The sequence below is a fragment of the Babylonia areolata genome, chromosome 7 (genome assembly GCF_041734735.1).
Source record: "Babylonia areolata isolate BAREFJ2019XMU chromosome 7, ASM4173473v1, whole genome shotgun sequence".
In the NCBI taxonomy this organism is placed as follows: Eukaryota; Metazoa; Mollusca; class Gastropoda; order Neogastropoda; family Buccinidae; genus Babylonia; species Babylonia areolata.
The window spans coordinates 13,473,941-13,481,522 of NC_134882.1; the positions used below are offsets into that span (position 1 = coordinate 13,473,941).

The 7,582-nt window shown below is 41.1% G+C and overlaps 1 protein-coding gene across 1 annotated transcript in view; it reads right to left on the bottom strand.

Annotated features, from left to right (window-relative positions):
• LOC143283729 (putative transporter YutK) overlaps positions 1–4,313 on the bottom strand; it is a 30,778-nt gene extending 26,465 nt beyond the window's left edge. Inside the window, exon 1 of the mRNA XM_076590009.1 lies at positions 4,171–4,313. The gene's annotated coding sequence lies outside the window, so the exon portion shown is untranslated. The remainder of the gene's footprint in view (positions 1–4,170) is intronic.
• Positions 4,314–7,582: the final 3,269 nt, after the last annotated feature.

Sequence of the window (7,582 nt, forward strand, 5' to 3'; positions counted from 1 at the left end):
AAGCTGTTTAACCTCAGAAGGCTTCAAGCAAAAACGGTCATGACAGACATCATCAGAGACTTTTTGTTTGCTGATAATTGTGCCCTCAACGCTGGATCTGAAGCTGACATGCAACTCAGCGTTGACAAGTTTGCCACTGCCAGCAGGAACTTCGGCCTTACCATCAGCACACTACTGTACGCCTGCGAAACTTGGACAGTGTGCCAACGACACGCCAAGAAGCTGAACCACTTCCACACAACATGCCTCAGGAAGCTACTGAAAATCAAGTGCCAAGACAGGATCCCAGACACGGAGGTGCTTGCAAAAGCCACCCTTCCCAGCATCTTCACCATCCTGATGCAGTCCCAGCTTCGCTGGGCTGGACACGTGGCGCGCATGCCAGACCATCGGCTGCCCAAAAGGCTCTTCTATGGCGAGCTGCAACAAGGGAAGAGATCACACGGAGGTCAGAAGAAGCGCTTCAGAGATACTCTGAAAGTCTCTCTGAAAGCGTTTGATATCAACCCTGACTCCTGGGAGGAATCTGCAGTGGACCGTGACAAATGGCGCGCTGCTGCGCACAAAGGCGCCAAGTTGTGCGAGGCCAACAGGACTGCTGCAGCTGTTCAGAAGAGGCAGGCCAGAAAGTCACGGGCAAACAAGCTCCCTGACAATGATATGTCTGTCTTTGTCTGTCCCAACTGTCAGCGAACATTTCGTGCGCAGATTGGACTATTCAGCCATCTGCGCATTCACAGATAGATTCATGAGCATCCCCCCATCCCACCACCACCCTCCCCCCATCTCCCAGCTGGATGACAACGATGATCATCATCGATCTCGATGGACACACACCACCGTGTATGTAGGTGTGTACGCCTCTGGATAAAGCGTCCTTTAAACATTACTCAACATTATGCATGTGTTCTTGAAAAGCTTCTGAATGGTTATCATTTGGAGATGAATTTCCGTAGTTGTTTGCTTGTTTATCTGTTTATTTAAAGGCGAGCATGCGTTTTACGGATTTTGACAAGATGCTGAAGATGCAGTCCCCCAAAATGCTCGAGCAGGCTCAAATATTGCAGTCAGTGACTTTTGTGTGCACCTCATGTCAGCCTGACTTGGGTCACGGAGAAGACGAAATAATGATTAAAATACTTGGAGTGTGTGAATGCATCCGATTTGCCGATTATAGTTTTGTCGAAAGAACTGGTCTCATCCGAAATGATTAGAAAAAAATACATTGTGTATATTATGCCCGGCAATGTTGTTGGCGATTTTGTTATGATTTATGGAACATGATGATGGAGATAGGGAAAATGTGAAACTTTGATAGATCTATACTATCATGCTCGACAAACAATGGAATTATGTACAAAGTGGGCAGCTCAAGATAGGAATTTGTTCAAGGTCCAACACGCAGTTTTAGGTTTGATAAAACAGCAACAACAAACAAGAGAAGCAAGGCCTTCAAGACTCACTTGTGATACACACACACACACACACACACACACACACACATACACACACATACAGACACACACACACACACAATCTGATCGTTAAAATGTGTTCTGTATTTATTATTATAAAGCTTCGGGTTAAAAGAAAAAGAAAAAAAGAAAAAAAAAGTCCTAACGGCAGAATCGAATCAACGTGTTCGGGTGAGAAGAAACTGTCTTACCCATTACACTGTCGTGGCTACTTTACTAACGTTCAAAAATATAACATTTAAACATGCTTTTTTAAAGGGCGATAAATCGATTGCTGTATTCGCAGTGAGAACGCTGTTTAAATAATATTATTCTGATGTATCTTGGGCATTCAAAAAATCTTTAAGGGCAATTAAAAATTCTTTTTAAGTCTGCGGTAAAGGAGACGTGGCTATCGCCGCAATCACACTGCAACATTTAGCCGTTTTCTCTGGATCTATATAGATGTACAAGTTTAGTTACACACGGTTGACGCTGTCGAATCAATTTCTCTTTTATGTTCATTCTAGTTTAATAGTTTTAAAGTTGATATGAAAATTGAGTATTTTGTTAAACTAATAACATGTAGAGCCAAGTACAAGTACTTCTAAACGTTGTATGAAGTGAAAAGGACTTCATTTTGAGAAAAGCCAAGACTGGAAATTTTTACGTTTCATCAATTCAAGGGTATTAACTCTCATGGTTTATTATTTTAAACTGTGAATTCCGACTGACTCTGTGGATATTTTTATGGCAGTTTGGGGCATAATCCAGTAAGTGATGAGGCGTTCACAAATCTTTCTCTGAATAAATATTTAACGGTCTCCTTCTCCAACATTCCATCACATGTTATCGTGTATTGTCGATTGAATATAGGATTGAACGGGCAGGTCAACAACTTGAAACAAAATGGTGTCGTTTGCAATATGTGTACGCAATTGATTTTTGTCCATGATCTTCAGGGCTCAGCCAATATATCTATAAAGTCCACTCGTCGTATTGATTTTAGTATTTTCCAAAAAAGACCACTTGGGCGAATGAACATAGTGAAAGCCATGTACACTGTGAGTAAAACACACTAGCTTTTTATGTATTGAGTATAATTTCAAAATGTAATGTTTAAGATGAGAAAGATCAGTTTAAAGCAAATCAAGCCCATAGCATTAATTACAGATTAATTTCTCCCTTTTTTTACCATCTGCACCAAAGACATGCAAAATAAATAAAACTTCCATGCTTACCAAAAGAAGTTCCTGTTTGAACAAAAATTGATAAAAATGACTGCTCTTGTTGTGTCAGCATATCAGATCAAAGTGCCAAGTTTAGAGAATAAAAAAAAATATATATATAAATATAACAGTAAATTCAGTTTGCATATAATTTGGCTTCTTTTTAAATTTTTTTGTGCCCATCCCAGAGGTGCAATATTGTTTTAAACAAGATGACTGGAAAGAACTGAATTTTTCCTATTTTTATGCCAAATTTGGTGTCAACTGACAATGTATTTGCAGAGAAAATGGCAATGTTAAAGTTTACCACGGACACACAGACACACACACACACACACACACACACACACACAGACAACCGAACACCGGGTTAAAACATAGACTCACTTTATTTACACAAGTGAGTAAAAAAACAACAACACACACACAACAAAAAACAAACAAAAAAACAAAAACAAAACAAAACCACCCTCGTTTCTGATGGGTAGCAAAAATGTGATTTGGATCGATATATGCAAGTTCTGGTAAGCCACAACCCTGGCCTTCCTCTCCTGACTGCCCTACCTCCTACTCTCAGCGTCCCCGGCTTTCTTATTTATTTATTTATTTTTAAAAAAAAAGGATTTTCTAAAGACAATGTCTATTCATTATGTCGTTCAAAGGAAGATATGTGTGCCAAGCAGAGAGATGATTTTTGTTTTGTTTTGTTTTTCAACAGGAATGCCGGTCACAGTACCTGAGCCACGACGGGCCATAAAGGTTTTGTTTCTTGTTTGATTATATTGCTTTGTATCTTTCTCTCTGTATGTTGGTTTTCCTTTATATCGGCATTTTCTTTCTTTCTTTCTTTCTTTCTTCCTTAATTCCTTTCTTCCTTTCGTTCGTTCTTTCTTTCTTTCCACGTGCCTTAGTGCTTTCTGACCTTTTTCTCCTTCTTTTCTTCCTTGCCCTTTGTGTTTTCTTTCACTGATATATGCTTATCTCATGAAAACAATGTCAGACAAAAAAAAGAAGAAAAAAACAAAAAAGAAGAAAAACACACACACACAAACAAGAAAACCTCCCAACATTTATCGGAGTGATGTCAAGTTTACACTGAAGACTGCAAAACCAACAACAACAACAACAACAAAACAACAAAAAAAACCCACAAAACCCCCCAAAACAAAACATAAAATCCTTGTCACTCTGCACGACTTGACCGTTGGGTTTCCACATTTTAACAACAACAACAACAACACACACACAAGACACCTGTCAAACTAAGCATGTTCTCGATACCATGAGGTAGCATTTTTTGCTTCAGTATTACTTGTATTTCCACCCAGAATCTGAAAGGAAATATACAATACAATAAAATGGGTTAATGGATTTTTTTTCGCTTTTACGAAAGGCGTATTTATCGTTCTCTTCGATATCCAGTTGCTTTTTAGCACATTGATTATAACTAATATTCTGTGATGTACACTCATTTGAATACCAAGTACCTTCTGTGAGTTCGATGTGTACACAGAAGACTAAACAGCACAGCTCCCAAGCCAGTGACTATTCACAAAGCAGCGGAGCGAAAAACACAAACACCTGTCGCTGTGCAAAGCCACCCTCTCTGTGACCGATTGCGCTGCGTACACTGTCGTGTCCACCACACGTCACTCGCCTGCATGATGGATTCCCCCTTCATCCTCCACCCCATGGCCTCGCCCCATTTTCTCGAGGCAACACTCGGAATATATACAACCAAACTTAAAGGACAGTCACCCTTAGTGAGACAGACGTTTTCTGAGGACATAATCGCAACCTCAAATGACATGGAAAATCTTTGACATGTGTCTTCGTGAACTTGCATTTATTTTGGTGGTGTAGATAACGTGACGTCGCTTAATTAATGTTATACCATGAGTTAGCTCTGGTGATAGTCTAATAGTTTAAACTGAGCATGTTCTCGAAACCATGAGGTCGAATTTTTTGCTTCAGCATTACTTGTATTTCCACCCAGAATCTGAAAGGAAATATACAATACAATAAAATGGGTTAATGGATTTTTTTTTTCGCTTTTACAAAAGGCGTATTTATCGTTCTCTTTGATATCCAGTTGCTTTTTAGCACATTGATTATAATTAATATTCCGTGATGTACACTCATTTGAAACTCTTTAGTTTACTTCTTTGACTCAATCAGTAATTCTAAGATGAATGTCCCAATCCAATCCACAATGAACAAAAGTCGTACAACAGCATCAAAATCAAGGGCTGAAGCTGAAGCAAGCAAAATAGAGGTAAAGCGAAACACGAGGGCAGACAAAGGAAATTTCATGAACAGCCCAGCACAATAAGCAGTACACAGGTCTACGACACAGTTCTGCAACACCACCTGAAAGCTGTCAGTCAAGTGGTGGTGTGTGTCCATCGAGATCGATGATGACCGTCGTCGTCATCCAGCTGGGGGATGGGGGCAGGGTGGTGGTGGTGGGGGGGGGGGGGGTATGCTCATGAATCTATCCGTGAGTCAAGTATGGCAAAACTGAAAGACCTGTGAAGGACAAAGAACCATAGGCGAAAGAAAACCAGGTCAACTGGCAGATGGGAAACTTTGAAAAACTGCTGCTTAGACCCAAGCCACTTCAGCATCTTCTTCTTCTTTGTTCGTGGGCTGCAACTCCCACGTTCACTCGTATATACACGAGTGGGCTTTTACATGTATGACCGTTTTTACCCCGCCATGTAGGCAGCCGTACTCCGCTTTCGGGGGTGTGCATGCTGGGTATGTACTTGTTTCCATAACCCACCGAACGCTGACATGGATTACAGGATCTTTAACGTGCGTATTTGATCTTTTTGCTTGCGTGTACACACGAAGGGGGTTCAGGCACTAGCTGGTGTGCACATATGTTGACCTGGGGGATCGGAAAAATCTCCACCCTTTACCCACCAGGCGCCGTCACCGAGATTCGAACCCGGGACCCTCAGATTGAAAGTCCAACGCTTTAACCATTCGGCTATTGCGCCCGTCACTTCACCATCCATACATCCAGTCTGCTGAGACGGACCTCCCGACCAGCTGTAAAAGGCCTAGCAGAGAGGTAACCAGTAAAACAATACCACAAATCAGAAACGACGAAGCAGCAGGACCAGACAGCTTTCTTGCAGAAGCCTCGAGACAGAGGTAGACGCCACTGAAGAGCTGCTGTAACCACTGTTTTGGAAAGATTTAGGAAGTTTAGTTCAGTTCAGTTCAGTTACTCAAAAAGGCGTCACTGCGTTCGGAAATCCATGTACGCTACACCACATATGCTAAGCAGATACCTGACCAGCAGCATAACCCAACGCATTTAGTCAGGCCTTGAAAAGAAGAAAAAAAGTGCATAATGGATACATCATTTGATTAATGTATAAATGAATCCATAGATAAATAGAGAACGAAACACATAACTAAAAAGATAAATGAATAAATAAATACACAAACAGACACATAAACACACGGATAACATTAAAAAGAAAACAAAGAAGAAGAAGTACCATTGGACAAGAACGGAAGCAACTTTATCAAACTCCCAAAGAAAGGTGACTCCAGTAAATGCTTCAAATACAGGGTATTAGTATTAAGAGTCATGCACAAGGGACATTTCACCAAACAGTTCCAGGTCAAAACTGGTGTCAGGCAAGGACGCCCCCTGTCTTCATTCTTCTTCTTACTTGTCACTGATTGGATGTTGAAAACATCAACAGAAAAGAGACGAAACGGAGTCCGATAAAAACTACGGAGGCAGCTGAATTACCTGGTCTTTGCGGATGATCTTTCGTAGCAAATGCAGAATTAGACTTCATCACAAGTAGGCATCAACATACACAGGGACAAGACGAAGGACATGAGAATAGATAGTACCAGTACTAAGCCAGTCAGACTCAATGTGAGGCGCTTGAAAAAGTGTTATTCGTATATCTTGGAAACACCGTCAACAAGCAGGGCAGCACAAATGCACAAATGCAGATGACAAAGCAAGGATTGGCAAGGTCAGAACAGCCAGTATACAGCTGAAGAACACACACTTGAATCTCCAAAATGCTGTCAAAACAAACTAAAATCCGGCTTTTATAAGTGCTTCCATTCAACTATAAAACCTCGTCACTGGACTCTCTCAAACTTTGGTCTGATTCGCAAACCAGACTATTATCTAAATCATTACGGACTAGATATTGCCCTAATATCATGTGTATTTCTGTCAGTGATATGACAGATAAGCGTATAATATTCTCTGGCTAAGTTAACGACTTCCCTTTTACTAAGTCCACTTAGCATGTTTTTTGGGTTTTTTTTGTTGTTGTTGTTGTTTTTCTCAAAATGTCTACAATCACTAGTATGTATGACGGGACAATAAACAAAATTCCACACCGGACTACGGAGGTATCTTGTTGAAGGCCTATACCGTAGGAGGGGTGAAAAGCCTGGCCTGGGTATATAAGTAAGTATACCCCAAGGACGCGTGTGTAACATATACGTGGACCAATACGAGTCTGAAGAAAAAAAGTCCACAAATTACGCAGAAGAATAGAAAATACACATTACTGTGTTCTGACAGCGGAAACGGAGTACGGACTACTCGTCGACATTAAGATGGAGAGAGTGAGAGCAGAGGAGAGAAAAGTCAGAGACCGTGACCAACACACACACACACACACACACACACACACACACACACACACACACATTGCGAGAGTGAGCGAGCGACCGAGAGAGAGAGTGAGAGAGATAGAGACAGAGACAGACAGACAGCCAGAGAGAGAGAGAGAGAGAGAGAGAGAGAGAGAGGCAAAGACGGGATGAGAAAGAGACAGACAGACAGAGAAGTTACACAAAAGAATCTAACACTTCCCGATACCTCATTTTCCAGGACAGTTTCAA